Raw genomic sequence first — 18,464 nt, forward strand, 5'->3', positions numbered from 1 at the left:
GGTTTGCACACACTGCAACAGGGATTTTGGCCCACTCATCCACACAGATCTCCTCTAGATCTGTCAGGTTTCGGGGCTGTCGCTGAGCAACATGGAGTTTCAGCTCCCTCCAAAGATGTTCTATTGGATTTAGGTCTGGAGACTGGTTAGGCCACTCCAGAACCTTGATATGCGTCTTACGGAGCCACTCCTTGGTTATCCTGGCTGTGTGCTTCAGGTCGTTGTCATGTTGGAAGACCCAGTTACAACCCATCTTCAATGCTCTGACTGAGGAAAGGGGGTTGTTGCTGAAAATCTCACAATAAATGGCCCCATTAATCCTCTCCTTAACACAGTGCAGTCGTCCTGTCCCCTTCGCAGAAAAGCACCCCCAAAGCATGATATTACCACCCCCATGCTTCACAGTACGGATGGTGTTCTTGGGATGCAACTCATCCTTCTTTTTCCTGCAAACACGACGAGTGAAGTTTAAACCAAAAAGTTCTACTTTGGTCTCATCTGACCACATGACTTTCTCCCATGCCTCCTCTGGATCATCCAGATGGTCATTGGCAAACTTCAGAGGGGCCTCGACATGTGATGACTTGAGCAGGGGAACCTTCCGTGCAATGCATGATTTGAAACCATGACGGCGTAGTGTTCTACCGACAGTGACCTTTGAAACTGTGGTCCCAGCTCTCTTCATGTCATTGACCAGCTCCTCCCTTGTAGTTCTGGGCTGATTCCTCACCTTTCTTATCATCAGTGATACCCCACGAGGTGAGATCTTGCATGGAGGCCCAGTCCGAGGGAGATTGACAGTCGTCTTTAGCCTCTTCCATTTTCTAACAATTGCTCCAACAGTTGATCTATTTTCACCAAGCTGCTTGGCAATTGCCCCGTAGCCCTTTTCAGCCTTGTGGAGGTCCACAATTTTGTCTCTGGTGTCTTTTGACAGCTCTTTGGTCTTGCCCATGGTAGTAGTTGGCGTCTGACTGACTGTGGTGTGGACAGGTGTCTTCAAAGAGCTCAGACAGGTGCTACTAAGTTAGATTAATGAGTGGAATAGAGGTGGACTTTTTAAAGGCACAGTAACAGGTCTTTGAGAGCCAGAATTCTTGCTGTTTCTTAGGTGTTCAAATACTTATGTTCTGCAGTGCAAGACAAATAAATTCTTTAAAAATCATACAATGTGATTTCCTGAATTTTTTTTTAATTCTGTCTCTCAGAGTGGGAATGCACCTACAATGTGAATTTCAGACCCCTCCATGATTTCTAAGTGGGAGAACTTGCAAAATCGCAGGGTGTTCAAATACTTCTGTTCCTCACTGTGTGTATATGTATATATGTGTATGTATGTATATATAGAGAGAGAGAGAGAGAGAGAGAGAGAGAGAGAGAGAGAGAGAAAGAGAGAGACAACTACCCCCTTGGAAGTTGCTGTGTTTTGGGTCTCCCTATAGTTCTGCACAGCCAGGCAACTCACATTTTCTTCCTCCACACTTGCACATTGTAGACAGTAACCAGTCCTTAGGCTTGTGTTTGTAGTTTTATTAAGGGGTATTGAACTTTAAAACAGTTGAGGGGTGTATGGGATGTCCTAGGAACTTTTAACTGTGAGGACAACTCCTTAGCAATTATGTACAAGTCTACAAGTCAGGATCTGCCACTTTAGTGAAGCAGTCCCAAATGAGGACCAGACTGTCCTCTCCCTTATCCGCCCCAGGGGGTACAGGATTACTCACTCAGTCCTCTCCTATAAGCTTGTGGGTTGGTGGCTGCCTTCAGGCCTTACACTGGGCTGGCTCCTTCCCTGCTTCCCAGGCTGTCCTTTCTCTGGGGAAGGTTAAGGCTGAGAGATCCTCCTGCCCAGCTGCTGCCTGAAGGAAGGCAGTTCCCTGGGCCCCCTCTCAGGCTCTACACTCGAGGCTCTCCCATACTTAAGGGCTGCCCTGATCCCATGCCAAGCCTCCTACTTGGGGATTGGTCAGAGTCCCCTGAGTATGCAAATCAGCCCCTCCTCACACACACCCACTGCCTTCTAGAAACTTCTCAAGCTTCTAGAGCAGGGGGAGGTAGCAGGGAACTGACCTGCAGAGCCCTCAGCCCTGACCTCACGTTACTTGGCTGACTGATACCAGGCTGCTATCCAGCTAATTAAAAAACCAAGCTAGCTCCCCCTGGCTAATTAAATAAATAAAATAGAATTAGGAAATAAAGTTGATGTTTATTTATATAGGAGGTCCTTGATAACCTTCATAATAGAATTTCCTAAGACAATTTAGATAGAAATTCAGGTTACCTTTAAACAGCTGTGATCTGTCTTTCCTGCTGTTTGTTAGTGTGCTGGAGGGCATGCTCTGCATGTCTAGTGTTCAAATAAACGGTGTACATGTCAGTGAAGTGAAGGACTTCCAGTGATTTGCATTGTGTAAGAAAAATGTATATACTTACCTATTTTCAGGCCACTCTGGTTTAGTCACATGATCTGGCTCCACTATATGAGCCAACATGGCTTTGGGGAGAAGAAGGAGCGGCAACAACAGATGATAAGCTTATGGAGTGCTCTCTCCTCTTCGCTGCAGCCGCACTGGCTGAGACAGGAGAGATGACACGATTGGACTGGAATGGCCTGAAAATAGGTAAGTATATAGGCCTTTCTTACACATGATTGTCAGAATAGATGTTAGGAAGGGGGAGGAAGCATTTTTAAGATTATTTAGGTGGTGCCCGGAATTCCACTTTAAGGTGCCATAAATGCTATTGCAGCTTGATGAATGAGAGCCTGTACTTTTCCAAAGCAGTTGTCCTGTGCAGTGGCATGATCATATTCATCCTTGGTATTACATTGTTAAACCTGGAGTGAAAGGAGAAAACATTAGGCAATCACACACCTCTTTCAAGACAACACCAGGAGCTTCCATGTTCTTCATAACTAGTCAGTGCCCCAAGCAGTGTCCTGAAGTTCCCAGTGGGCTCTGAGCCAGGGCACCTCAGCATCAACCCCTCCTCTGCATACATAGCCTGGTTTTACCCACTGGTCTCATTACTCATCATGAAAGGCCTCTTAACTTCTCCAGGTTTTCACTCCATTCTCCCATGTAGGTCTATAGGGATTCAGTGGCTTTGTGCATTCAGGACCACTCAGCTGTCAAATTAGGATGCGTGACTGTGTCTTTATCTGTACTTCCCTACAGACAAAAGCTGTCCATACATTATGCAATTTTCTTATTCAATTTAACTTAGATTTACCTTCAGCTATGTAGTGCAAAGGCCTGTCTGATTGCTTACAAACTGAAAGTGTTTAGGTTTGACCTCATATTATGTGGTTTTGGTAAATCTAAAGGAAAATTGTGCTAGAAAATTGCATAATCTATGGCCAGCCATACATGGATTGGCTGCATGCAGCACCAGGTTTCTCCAGTGGCATAAACATGTGGGCAGGGCTTAACATGCTTGGTGCATGTATGGGGACTGTGAACTATTGCTCTCACTATTCCAAAGCTGTGGGCAGCACCTACATGCCCATGGTGTGTATGTGTGCGGGATCATTAACCCCCTTTCTCCCTGATGGCTTTCTCTACATAGAAGTAGCTATTCAGATGGACAGTGAGCAGCCACTACATCATTAACCCACTACCTTCCCTCGCTAACTATGTCCAGTTTTGGGAACCTAAACTAACCAGGATGGGAACCTAAACTACAAATCGAAACAAAAACGAGAAGCACACCAACCTTGCTCATCAGAGCTCTGATGAAGAAGGGATGCCCTTCGAAACGCATCAGCTGTACTGAGTATCGACCCCCATCATGGGATCCGCGCTGGCTTTTTACCTTTCAGGTCCCTTTGAGGACCTATATGCCTGATTTTATTCGCTGTTTGTGAGTATTATTTTATAATTAATAAACTTTGATTACAGAGGTAATGCGCAAGGTTGGTGCGCTTCTCGTTTTTGTTTCGATTTGCAGTATTGGTCGAGCTTCCCCAGCCTTATTTGGAGCTGCACAACTCTACATGCATTGGTGGTCGACCTTTCCAGGTCTGGTTCCATCTATTCGCCACCCGCCTGAGTCCTTGAGCGCAGGAGATTTTGCTTGGGAACCTAAACTAACCAGGATGGGAACCTCAAGTCTATACCCTACCTACAGGATGCCTTGCTCTATAGGGGAGAGCCTTGCTGTTCAAAACTTGCATTTAAAGCAGCATTCTGGCCCAAGAGCATGGAACTAACACTTTCACCCCTTAGCAACCCTTTTCTAACTAACTTCATGGTTAACACTATAACCACCACTACAGGTTACAGACCTCAGCTCCTAGGTACACAGCATTTAGGAACTGGACTGCAGAGCAGGTCCCAGTCACCACCAACACAGCAATACCCTGGCACCTCACTCCCAATGACATGCCAGCAGGTTGCTACTGGATACAGGGGAACTCAATACACCAACCTGAAATTACATGCTTGTACTATGCTCCAGAGGCCTCTATACCTCTCCCCTGTGACTTCCCAGACTAGGTCCCTAGGCAATCTATGCAGAACTGGTCCCAGAAATGGGGGAGCTGGGTGTAAGTGAAAGGGCTATAACACCAGGAGCATAACACCCCTTCATCACCAGAGTAACTGTCACCCTTGCAAAGTCACCATCCCCTGGCTGGTTGGCTGCCTTAAGCAAATTACACATGAACCTATTTGTCTGTATTTTCAGCAATATAGCCTACACTAGACAGCAAACCTATGATGGACTCTATGTGTAGTGTTCATTCTAATCTAAGTCCACTTACTTACAAGCCCTGGTTCTTTGGATCAAGCATTACACCACTTAAGAGAAAGACTTCAGACCAGGCAGTAAACAGTTAACTGCGACTTTACTATAATAAGGAAGATTTACAGGAACAGTTCTTATAGCAACTTCTATGTAGCATGCATAAGTAGCACTACCCTCTTGAGGGCCGCTATGTGTTTCTAGGTCTCCCTAAGCTCTGCACAGCAAGATAAAATGCATTTTTCACACTCGCATCCAGAGTCAGTGAACAGTCCATGAGCTTGGTTTTTGTTATTTTATTAGGGGAAATAACTTAGGGCCCAACTTGACTGAACCAATGCATGGGACAACTTCCTACCTATTTACAGAAATAGATCCTGGACTGTTCTTTTCCTTGAAAGTGGTCAGTCTTTTCGAATCAGTAGCAACAGACACTAATGGGCTAGGGAATCGCAGCCCCCTCTGAAAGTTAGCTTACAGTAGCTTGTTGCATACTACATACAGAGATGTCTCCTCTCCCCTGTAGAACTGATACCAGTTCCACAGCCTGTAAACACTACCAGCCCTCCTGGCTACTCTGTAGATCTCCCAGGACAAGGATAAAGGATTAGGCATAAAACTGTCCTTTGAAAGCTTGCTACACATGGAAGTCTTTCCCCTTGTAAATCCCCAGGTGTGCTGATGTACTCACTCTGTCCTCTTTGCTCCATCTGCTCCCAAGCCTTGATCCTGTTCATACCATAATGCTGAATGTATTCTCCTGAGCCAGCCCAAGCCCAGCCTGGAGGACAACCCCCCTAGACCTGCCATGACTCTTCCTTATTTATTATTATACAGTATTTATAAAGCGCCAATAGTTCGCTCAGCGCTGTACATTACAAAGGGGGGCAGAACATGTGACAGAACAATACCAATACAATGCAAAACATGAGGGGATTGAGGGCCCTGCTCTTTCGAGCTTACAATCTAGGAGGGAGGGGATAGGGGCACAGGAGGAGATAGCTGTGGGGTATGGAGTGGTAGGAAGAGTGGAGGAGGTTGGCAAGTTAGCAGGGGGTGGGGTAGGCTTCCCTGAAGAGATGGGTTTTTTAGGGTGCGCCTAAAGGAGAGGAGAGTAGGTGATAATCTGATGGGTTGGGGAAGGGAGTTCCAGAGGATGGGTGACACCCTGGAGAAGTCCTGAAAGCGGGCATGGGAGGAGGAGACCAGGGAACTAGAGAGAAGGAGGTCTTGTGAGGAGCGGCGTGTGTGTGCTGGGCGGTACTTTGATATTAGGTCAGTGATGTAGTTTGGGGCAGTATGGTGGACAGCTTTGTACGTCAGTGTTAGGATTTTGAATTTGATCCGTTGCGTAACCGGAAGCCAGTGGAGGGAATGGCAGAGGGGGGTGGTGGAAACGGAGCGGTTGGAAAGGTGAATGAGTCTGGCAGCCGTATTCAGGATCGACTGAAGCAGGGATAACCAGCGGCGAGGCAGGCCAGTGAGGAGGGAGTTGCAGTAGTCGAGTCTACTGCAGGACCCCCAAACCTGGGATTGGTTAGATTCCCATAAACATGCAGATTAGATCTCCACCCCTCTGCCCACTGGCTTCTGGAAGGTTCCATGGTCCTCAAGAGCCAGGTCGAGACGACAGAGTCCCAATCTGTTAAGCCATCCAGCTTGACCTGCAGTAACCTGGCCTAATCATAGACTCACACAGTTACCATAAGTCATGCACAATAAAATTACCTTCTGTACCCTAGAAGCAGAGTAGATCATGATAAACATAATTATGTACAGAAGGGCTCTAGTGTGTCATACCAGAGTAGCAGCAAAGAGTCCTTAGAGTCCATAATTGCCAAATGATCCACAGGAGGTAGCAGAAGTCCATAGGAGTTCTTTAAAGTGGTTGTAAAGGCTCAAGGTTTTTTACCTTCTTGCATTCTATGCATGAAATTAAAAAACCTTCAGTGTGCAGCAGCCCCCCTAATATTTACCTGAGCCCCCTCTTGATCCGGCAATGTGCAAGAGAGCAGCGACTCTCCGGGGACTCTTCCTCCTCATTGGCTGAGACAACAGCAGAAGCCATTGACTCCCACTACCGTCAATCACAGCTCGTGAGCGAATGAGGAGAGAGGGGAGGGCATGGCCAAGCTGTGCTAATGTATGAATAGACACACACAGCAGCGGCTCAGGTGCTCCCATAGCAAGCTGATTCCTACGGGGGCACTCAGCAGGAGGGAGGGGCCAGGAGCGTTGGCAGGGGACCCGAAAAGAAGAGGATTGGGTTGTTCTGTGCAAAATCACTGCACAGAGCAGGTAAGTATGAGATGTTTGTAATTTTTTTTTAATTTGCCTTTAATATCACTTTTAGTGTCCATAAGAGTCCTCAGGTTCCTAGGCCCACAGGTAATCCCATGTGCCCCCCAGATGAGGGCAGCAACTGGCAGAGTAGCAGTCTACCTCTTGGCAGTGGTTTTCAGCAGAACCCTCTGGGGCACTGGAGAGCTCTTTTTTACGTGGATCTGTAAAATTTTGGTGGGAAAATCAAGCCAATCAACTCCTCAGATCCACCACACATTTACATTGTAATAGTTTCACAGGACAGACTGCAGACAACCCAGATAACTGCAAAACATGAGTCAGCACAGAAAAAAACATTAACCCTTCTTTAGGCACCTGCCTACAAATAAAGCCCTATAGCAGGCCAAGATTTTTTCATACTTCAGTTCCAGTGAAAACCATTTTCTTTTTGATAACTAGGGAGAGGGTTAAAATTATTGCAAAGTTAATCTCTCTTTTTTTAAAATAACAAAATTGTTATATTTACCTGCTCTGCGCAATGGTTTTGCACAGAGCAGCATCTATCCTCCTCCTCTTAGGTCCCCCGCTGGTCCCCTGCTGGCTCCTCCTCTTCTCTGTGTGCCATCATAGGAAGCTGCTTCCTATGCTGGTGCACGTGTGGGCTTTTCCCCACCCACTGCTCCTGCGTCACTGGATTTGATTGACAGAAGCAGGAGCCAATGGCTCCTGCTGCAATCACCAAGTCCAGTGAGGAGAGAGCGCGCCACTGCTCCTGTGCACAGTGCTGGATTGAGATTGGGCTCATTTGGGGGCTGGGATTTTTTTTTTACCTCAAAGCAGAGAATGTATTAAAGGTAAAAACTTTCAGCCCTTACAACCGTTTTGAAGCCTTTGCAAGGTTTTTACTGCTGTCTGAGTTCCCATTGGGAAGATTTCCCCTTACATCCTCTCAGAAGAGAAAGTGACAGGAAATCTCTCCAATGGTACAAACAAAAACACATTTTTAGCAAAGTGGTGGAAGGTTAGAACTTTTGTGCCTTCCTATCCAGGTGTCAACTGTACCCCCGCTGTGAGAGCCCACAGCACCTAACCCACTAACCTGTAAAGGAAGAGGTTAATAAGAAATAAACAAACAAACCAGACAGGTCCTTTAGTGGGGTTTAAATCAGACAAATATATAGTGCCTTGAAATTTTTCACATTTTGTCATGTTACAACCAAAAGCATAAATGTAAAGGGTGCTGAATACAAATGCACGCCACACTTTCCAGATATTTATTTGTAAATAACTTTGAAAACCATTTTTCATTTTCCTTCCACTTCACAATTATGTGCCACTTTGTGTTGGTCTATCACATAAAATCCCAATAAAATACATTTACACTTTTGGTTGTAACATGACAACATGTGGAGAATGTCAAGGGGTATGAATACTTTTTCAAGGCACTGTACAGTATAATGTTAACCAAAACTCTTTATCCATAAACCTGGAAGTAGGGAAAAACCTCCCCAATGAGGTTGGAGACACAAAAACAACTTGACACAAATGATAACTCTTTCCTAAAAAATTAGCTGGAGTTTGACCTTAACTCTCTCAATAAACATTAAGGGACATGATGAATAATGAATATTACATTATTTTCTATTCAGATTAATTATCAAAATACCCAAAAAGGTTTTATAATAATCTATAATAACCTATGGGCCCTGATGGAAGCCATGGTACAGAATCTAAGGACCCACCCCACCTGGTATTCACCGGGGCAAGGGGTGATGCAATTTGCAGTAGGTTGGCTTCCTGGTTGTAGCCCTTTAACCACTTACCTGCCGCCGTATAGCAGATATACTGCTACACGGTGACACGGGTGCGCAAAATCAAGTATATATACGTGATTTTGCATTTCCGAGTAGGAAGCACTCGCGAGCCACACGCACGCCCTACCCATGCCGCCATTTGCAGCCGCGCATGTAAATCACTGGTTATTACCCACCAGCGCCCGGTGATTACTGACAATCACTGACGGGGAGGATGACTGTTTTGTTTACAAACAGTCTTTCTCCCTGTCAGCTCGGGCCCACTGCTCGGGATGACTGTGCACAGCACAGCCATCCCGAGCAGTGTGCTTACAGTGAAACACACACCCCCCGCCCCCTAGAAAACACTCCCAGCACATAGTTAACCCTTTGATCAGCCCTCACATTAACCCCTTCCTGCCCAGTGTCATTAGTATAGTGGCAGTGCTGTTTTTTAGCACTGATCACTGTATTGGTGTCACTGGGGATGTCAGTGACACCAAGTTAGTTCCCCCTCAGTGTCAGAATGCCCGCCGCAGTCCCACAGACCTGCTAAAAGTCGCTGATCGCCGCCATTACTACTAGGGGGAAAAAAATCCCAGTATCTATATCGCCATTTGCAAACACTATAACTTTCATGTAAAACAATTAATTTAAACGTATTGGGATTTTTTTTTAGCAAAGACATGTAGCAGAATACATTTTGGCCTAAATTTATGACCAAATTTGATTTTTTAAATTTTTTTACTTGACATGTTTAATAGCAAAAAGTCGAAAATACAGTTTTTTTTCAAAATTGTCGGGTTTTTGTTGCTTATAGCGCAAAAAATAAAAACGCAGAGGTGATCAAATACCACCGAAAGAAAGCTCAATTCGTGGGAAAAAAAGGATGTACATTTTATCTGGGTGCGGTCTTGCAGACCGAGCAATTGTCAGTTAAAGTAACTCAGTGTCGTAGCCCAAAAAATGGCCTGGTTAGGAAGAGGGTAAATCCTCTGGAGGGCAAGTGGTTAATACTCCTGGAATAGCAACATCTAGCAGAGATGAGATGCAGTACAGAATCAGAAGGCAAGATTGTTGTCAAAGAGAAGCAAGAGATCAGGGCGGGCAGAAAACAAGAATTTTATAAACAGAGGTCAGGGCAGGCAGTGGAAAGGGTGTGTGGTCAGAGGTAAGCCAAATTATCAATGAGAAATGGAATTGAAAATCAAGAACAAGGCCACAGGAACTGGAGCCTGAAAAAAAGGTCATAAAATAAAGTCCTGCACTTCTCAATAAAGATAAGCAGAGGGAGCATAGGAATGCCTTAAAAAACAGAGTAAGATTTGGCATACATTTTCATGCAGGATGAAATCCCTTGTGCAAGGGAAGAGGAAACATCAGTAAGTATAGAGCCCAGGGGAAATAAGACTCACCTGCAGCAAGCTGCAAACACCAGCACACATCAGTTCTAAAGTGTCCTAAATTAACTCAAGTTTCAATATTTGCTAATTTATTTTATGATAAAAGTGATTCTAAAGGTTGTAATTTAAAGAAAAATAACAACAAATATGTTATACTTACCTGCTGTGTGCAGTGGTTCTACACAGAGAAGCCCCAAGCCTCCTCTTCTTGGGTCCCCCACCAGCAGTCCTGGCTCCTTCCCCATGCCAAGTGCCCCTTATAGCAAGCCTCTTGCTATGGGAGTATTCAAGCAGGCTCACTCCACCCCCCCCCCCCCCCGCTGCTGTGTGAGCCAATGAGAAGAGAGGGACCCTGGAGAGCAGTGGCTCTCAAGCACATCACTGGATCAAGATGGGGCTCAGCAAGTATAATTAGGGGCTGAGGAAGGAGCTGCACTCAAAAGGTAAAAACCCTTCTGCCTTTAGAACCACTTTAACAGAGGCAAAAACCTATTTTAGTTCTTAATTTACAGGGATTAAAGGTTAACTCTTTTTATAAAAAAGAAAGGCACATGCAGGGAGGCAATTATATGCCATATAGATGAAAAAAAAAACATTCTAAACCCCTCAGTTGAGTTATAATATTAAAGTGGTTGTAAAGCCAGAAGGTTCTTTATATCAGGCACTCTACACATACACGTAAAAAACCTTCTGCATGCAGTCAAAGGTCCTGACATCATCAACGCCAATGTAGGACATTGCCCTGCATTGGATGTGATGATACAAAGGGGCAGTCCACCATTGGAGCATGGGGGAGTGCCATTTGAGAGGGGACAATAGGATCAGTTCACTTAAAGTGCTTCTTTCTCCTAGACTAAACAAGCAGTTAGTGGAAGGACTCATTTTCAAATTTCCCATTTTGTGTCCTGAATTGTGCTTTAAATACACAGAAAACATTTTACATGACCTTGATGCTTATTGATCAACATGTTTTCACAGCAGATCATGGTCTCTGATTAGACATATGTGAAGGTCTAGGATAATGACTAAATGGTGTTGATTTACTAGAGCAGTGGTTCTCAACCTGTGGGCCCCTTTGGGGTCACCTAAGACCATCGGAAAACACATATTTCCGATGTGTAAAGAGCAGCTACTGTGTAGAAAGCAGCTACTGTGTTGAAAGCAGCTACTCTGTTAAAAGCAGCTACTGTGTTGAAAGCAGCAGTATTGGAGGTAAAACGACACTTCATGAATTATAATTACTGGGTAAATAATTTTATGGTTGGGGGTCACCACAACATGAGGAACTGTATTAGAGGGTCGCGGCATTAGGAAGGTTGAGAACCACTGTACTAGAGGAATATAGACTGATTATTTAAAAAAGTAAATCATAACCGAGCTTAGATAAAGTGGTTTTAAAGCCTGGACATTCTTTACTTTAATGCACTCCCTGCATTAGGGTAAAAAATGTCCCAGTGTTTATATCGCTCCCTCACCTCCATAAATACCTACTTATCTCAATTCAGTGTTGTGTTCGTCTGCAGCGGCTCTCTCCTCTTAATCTGCTCACAGAGGCAGCAGTGGGAGCTATTGGCTCTTTCTGCTGCCATAAAGTCTGTGAGCAGAGATGGGGGGGGCGGGACTGAGCAGCACTATGTGTGTCAATAGATGGAAGAAGCCTGTCTTGGGATTGAGCCTGCAGGTGTGCCACCAAAGGATGTGGTACTCGCTACTCCTAAAAAAGAAAAAATATGTACTATTATGTAACAGGCTAAGGATCAGTTTCATTTTCAGGTGAAGACATGCCTTAAGTTAGCTAAAGTCTACTTGGGTATTTCACAGCATTACTGGAACAATGTTTTGTGGACAGATGAGAGATAAGTGGATTTTGTTGAAAATGTAGACAGCGTTATCTTTAGAGAAAAGGGTTTTTTTCCAAAACATTTTATTGAGATGTTATGAAATAGCTTGAATAAAGAATTACAAAGAATTAAAAATACAAAAAGCGTAATATAAAGTTACCATGAATAATATTGGTTGTGAAAAGTTCTGCAATAAAAGAGGGAAATAAATAAATCAAAATACAATTCTGTACCATCACCCAACGAGAAGACTCTATATATTATATAATCTGGTGAAGGTCTCTTCAGGAGTCATCCAGTCCATCTTCAAGAATATATTAATAGTCTTCCATTATAAACAAAATACCAGGTACAATAACAACTCTGTGAAACAATATAATCAATCTATCTGGGTATACTAGGTATTGGCAACCTCCAGTCCAGGGAGTTCTTGTCTGAGGACATATCCCTCAAAGCAACATGCTCACCCACCATCTGCAAGCTTTTGACTGCCCAGTCTCCTAAGAGGAAGACCTACACCAGTGTTTTGGCCTTGTGCACACTGACATTTTTTTAACTCTTTTAGTGTTTCTCAATCTTTTTTCATTCAAAGCACCCTTTAGAAGTATGCACAATCTCAAAGGCACCCTGTTTTGAAAATGTAAAAACGAAAAATAGTTTTACATAGTTACATAGTTAGTCTGGCTGAAAAGAAGACAAACGTCCATCCAGTTAAACCATTAAAAAAAACGCTCTTATGCTATACCCACAGTTGATCCAGAGGAAGGCAAAAAAAACCAGCAAAGCATGATACAATTTGCTCCTGCAGGGAAAAAAATTCCTTCCTGATCCCCTGAGAGGCAATCGGATATTCCCTGGATCAACTTTACCTATAAATCCAGTTATATTCTGTGTAGCTAAGAAACAATCCAGGCCTTTTTTAAAGCAATCCACTGAGCTGGTCAGAACCAACTCTTGAGGGAATCTATTCCACATTTTCACAGCTCACACTGTGAAGAGACATTTCCGTATTTGGAGATTACATTTCTTTTCCTCCAGACATAGAGTGCCCCCTTGTCCTCTGTGATGACCTCAGGGTGAATAACTCTACACCGAGTTCACTATATGAACCACTGATGCAGGGGCGCACTGACAATTCATGGGGCCCCTGTGTCCTTGCCCAAACTCAAAAAAACCTATGAAAAAGGTACCAGGGGCATCTCATGGGGCCCCCTACTGACCCCGGGCCCTCGGGCAGTGCCCGAGTTTCCAAATGGTCAGTCCAACCCTGCACTGATGTATTTATACATGTTGATTAGAGATGAGCGAATTATTCAAAAATTCGATTCGGCTGATTCGCCGAATTCGCGGAATAAATTCGATTCGAGGCGAATATATTCGCTGCGAATTTAACTTATAAAAAGGGTGTTTCTAGGCTTCAGAGAGCCTTTATATTAGTGCAGAACACTGTACCTTTAACTATCAAGAGTCCAATGGCAGAGTGGCGGAGCAGAAGCAGCTTCAATTGAAGGCCATACACAGGCCTAGGTTTAAAAGTCCCTCACAGTTAATTCCAATAACGAACTCTACTCCTCCGTGCAATCTACTTACGAGACCCTGGGCAGGTCTGGGTCCAATTTGTGGTAGAGACTGGTTTTGTTCAGCCATGCTTGAGCGAGTAATAACAGGTCTGTGCTGCCCTTTGGTGTCTGGCTTAATGCGCACAACACTGAACGTCCCAGCGTTTGTCAACGATTTGCCGTTAAGTGATGCAAACCCGCTGAACCACGTTCATGAGGAGCCGGTACAGGGGGCCATGAATCAGTATGGACCTGGCAGCAGCGTGAGCAGACGACAGAGGCACATGGCGCAGGTTGGCGGTGTAGGCAGCATTATTCTGAAGCCATACACAGGCCTAGGTTAAAAAGCGGAAGCCGTCAGCAGCGTGAGCAGACGACAGAGACACATGGCGCAGGGTGGCGGTGGATGCAGCAGTATTCGGAAGCCAAACACAGGCCTCGGTTAAAAAGCGGAAGCCGTCAGCAGCGTGAGCAGACGACAGAGGCACATGGCGCAGGGTGGCGGTGGAGGCAGCAGCAATGGAAGGCCATACAGCACCCTATCACAAAATGGAACCCACCAACAGTGTAAGGAGACCTGAAAGTGGCACATGGCAGAGTCTGGCGATGAAGTCAGCAGCAATGGGAGGCCGTACAGGGACCCATGACACACTCTGGACCTGGCAGCAGCAAGAGGAGGCGGTACAGGGGCCCATGGCAGAGTGGCGAAGCGTAAGCAGCTTAAATTGAAGGCCATACAGAGGCCTATGTTAAAAATAATAACATGTTTGGGGCATGATTCATGGCGGATTTAGTCAGTTGTGTCAGGAACTGGTGGTTTGAAATCCAGACTAATCCACGCCTGATTCATTTTCACAAACGTGAGTCTCTCCACACTTTGGGTGGACAGTCGTGTCCTCCGCGGAGTTACAATACCTCCTGCCGCACTAAACACGCGCTCCGATGCCACGCTACTGGCCGGGCATGACAGCCTTTCAAGGGCAAATTCAGCTAGTTGGGGCCAAAGGTCAAGTTTCGTTGCCCAGTAGTCAAGAGGATTGTCTACCTCGGTTGGCAGGGTGCTGTCCAAGTAGGCCCGAGCCTGTTGTTTGAGGTCCTGCTCCAGGTCCACCTGATGCTGCTGCTGCTGCTGCTGCGGCTGGTTAGTAGTTTCCTCACTGCGCTGGTGAAGAAAGCTACTCATCATCGACTGCAGACTGAGGCAGCCGCTGCTGGTGGAGCTGCCACTGCTCCTACCACCCCACCCCTCCCCTGCTGCCATGGCAGCGGAACGCGAGCGCACAGGGCCCACAGTGTCTGAGGATGGACGTTGGCGCAGAAAGGCAGAGACCAACTGACTACATAGGTGGTTTTTATAGTACTTTATTTTGGCCTCCCTCTCAGCAGGTGTGAAAAAGGCCACCATTTTTGAACGGTAGCTAGAGTCCAACAAGGTGGACAGCCAAAAGTCATCCCTCTGTCTGATGGTTATTATTCGGCTGTCGCTACGCAAGCAACCGAGCATGCTATGGGCCATTTGTGCCAAGGAATGCGAGGGACTCCCTGCCTCCATCTCCATAGCATACTGCCACGGTGCGTCTGGGTCCTCTGTCTCCTCCTCCTCCTCCTCTACCAGATGCTCCTGCTCCTCCACTCCTGTCCGCTGAGTGGAAAAACCACCCATTTCACTCAATAATTCCTGAGCACCAATGTCCTCCTCTACCTCCTCCTCTTCTTCCTGTCCTGCCCCCACAGGGGTCATGTGGCGTTGAGATCTGTGCGCCACGTCTACCGCACCCTGACCAGCCATTGTTAACAGCATTTGTTCCAGGACGTGCAACAGAGGAATGACGTCGTTCATCCCATAGTCCTGCCGACTCACGAATAGCGTGGCCTCCTCAAAGGGCCTGAGCAAGCGGCAGGTGTCACGCATGAGCTGCCAATGGCTGACATCGAAGTTACACAGGGGAGTACCTTTATCCGCTTGTAACATCAGGAAATCGGTGATGGCCTTTCGCTGTTTGTAAAGGCGGTCTAACATATGTAGGGTTGAATTCCACCTTGTTGCAACGTCGCAGATCAGGCGATGCTGTGGAATTCCGTTCTGCCGCTGCAGCTCAAGGAGGGTGTGCTTTGCGGTGTAGGAATGGCTGAAATGCATGCAAAGTTTACGTGACATTTTAAGGATGTCTTGCAGTGGGATGGTGGATTTTAGGAACCGCTTGACAACCAGATTGAACACGTGAGCCATGCATGGCGCATGGCACAACCTTCCTTGACACAGAGCAGACACCATGTTCTTTCCGTTGTCGGTCAACATGGTTCCGATTTTCAGTTTGCGCGGAGACAGCCATCTGTCGATTTCTCTGTTCATTACACTCAGAAGTTCCTCCCCTGTGTGACTACGTTCGCCAAGGCATACCAAGTGCAGCACAGCGTGACACCGTTGCGCCCTGCACATGTGATATGCCGGTCGGGTAATGGGACTTGGCACGGGGGTGGCGGCTGAGGACACGGCGGAAGAAGAGGTGGTAGAGGCGGACATCTTTGCTGGACCAAGGACGTGCAAACGTGGAGGCAAAAGCGGCGTGACCTGTCCAAGTTGCTGGTGCGGCTGTGCCGGCACCACGTTCACCCAGTGGGCCGTAAATGACATGTACTGTCCCTGACCGTAGTTACAGCTCCACACGTCGGCGCTGCCGTGCACTTTGGCAGAGACCGACATGCTCAAAGACTGGCCCACCATCTCTTCTACATGTGAATGCAGGGCTGGCACTGCCTTTTTGGCGAAGAAATGCCGGCTTGGCACTCTCCACCGCGGCTCGGCACAAGCCATCATTTCTCGGAAAGGTGCTGAGTCCACCACTTGGAAAGGGAGGGACTGCAGCACCAGCAACTTGGACAGGAGGACGTTCAGCTTCTGCACCGTCGGGTGCGTGCTCGCAAACTGTTGTCTCTTGGAAACGGATTCCAAGAAAGACTGCTGACGGAATCCGTGAAGAGGAGTAGCAGGAGAAGGAGCATCTGAACGAGCGGAAGATGCCAACAAGCGACAACTCCCCTCAGCAGAGGTGTTGGAGCCTTGACTGGCTGATAGAGGGCGATTGACGTCGGGTGACGGAGCAAGTAACGGAGCGGGTGATGGAGCGGGGGCTGGGGCAGGCAGAACCGCCGTATCTTTATCACGGTTTTCCCAGGCCACCGAATGGCGACGCTGCATATGCTGACGCAACGCTGTAGTCCCAACATGGGCCCCCTGGCCACGCTTGACTTTCTGGCCACATAGACGACATACGGCTACGTTTACTTCCTCGGGCGGCTTGACGAAAAATTGCCACACCGCCGAGTAGGAAACTTTGCCCCCGCTACTCCTCACTGGCTGACTGCTACTTCCTCCGTGCACACCGGCACCACTACTGGCCGTGGTGGTAGGCTGCAGTGGAGCTGGTGCTCTACTCCGTGGCCGTTTGGCTCCACTGACACTGCTGCGACCCTGCTGCCTCCTGGGCAACCCACCGACTGTTTTGCTCGCTGGCAAACTGGCACCCTCTTCTCCTGATGATGCGGAAGCAATAGCCTGATGACGACGAGGCTGCCAAGTGCGATCAGCCTCATCATCATCAATTAGGGTCTCCGCGTCACTACTAGCCCCCTCGGCTGCGTGTGGGTCAGGAGACAGACCTGTCTCTAGACCGGCTACCGAGCCACTCTCCGAGCCAGTACTTCTTCGCCTGGCTGCTGAAGAGGCGGATGTCTCCCCCCGTTCCTGACCGCACTCTGTTAGCTCTTCCTCACTGTACAGTGGGGCTGAGCCCACAGCATGCGATACTTCGCTTGGTGAGGGAACACCAAAGGACAGGGGCAGGTAGAGGACACGTGATTTCAGTGGGCTTGCTCCCGGGCCATGCCAACTAACGGTTGTGTCTGACGTACCCACCGACCGTTGGCTGTAGGTGTCAGAGGTGACCTGGGAAGAGGAAGACGACCGAGTCAACCAATCGATGACGGCAGGGTTGACGGTGGAGACACGACCGCTGGATGACACCGGGAGCACTGGCCTCTGGCTGCGACTAGTGCTGCCTCGACCCCTTCCTCTGCTGCCACGTCTGCTCGCTTCTGAAACATTGCCTCCTCTGCCACTCCTCTGCGTGTTGTCTTACATACTCTTTAATTCAATAGTGGTTGTGAAGCAGAAAGTAACGATTCTGTGTCCCTGAGTAACAATTCTGTGTCCCCGAGTAACGATTCTGTGTCCCTCAGTAACGATTCTGTGTCCCTCAGTAACGATTCTGTGTCCCTGAGTAACGATTCTGTGTCCCTGAGTAACGATTCTGTGTCCCTGAGTAACGATTCTGTGTCTGTCCCTGAGTAACGATTCTGTGTCCCTGAGTAACAATTCTGTGTCCCTGAGTAACAATTCTGTGTCCCTGAGTAACAATTCTGTGTCCCTGAGTAATGATTCTGTGGCCCTAAAGTCTCTGTGGCCCTAACTCTGTCCCTAATACAGACAGGTCTGTCTCTCTTGAATGACCGGAGGCTAATGGAGAATTCTAAGATGGCCGCGATTTATAGCTCCACCATTACACAGTGCTGGCTGGCTGGCTGCTGATTGGCTAATGCGATCACATGTCATGAATGAATGCACTATGGGTCAGCGCGCCTTGTCTGCGCCCCTTCCCAGAGATCCCCGCTCCGTCGCCACACATGTCGCCGCCATTTTTGGGAAAATTCGATTCGTGCATCCGAAGTTTGCTAATTTTCGGATTCGGCGTGAATCTAATTTTTCCTAATCTTCGAAACGAATTCCACTTCGCCATGTTCGATTCGCTCATCTCTAATGTTGATCATATCCCCCTTAACCAT

The sequence above is a fragment of the Staurois parvus genome, unplaced genomic scaffold, assembly GCF_062004578.1.
Source record: "Staurois parvus isolate SC_StPar_1 unplaced genomic scaffold, SC_StPar_1.0 ptg000053l, whole genome shotgun sequence".
In the NCBI taxonomy this organism is placed as follows: Eukaryota; Metazoa; Chordata; class Amphibia; order Anura; family Ranidae; genus Staurois; species Staurois parvus.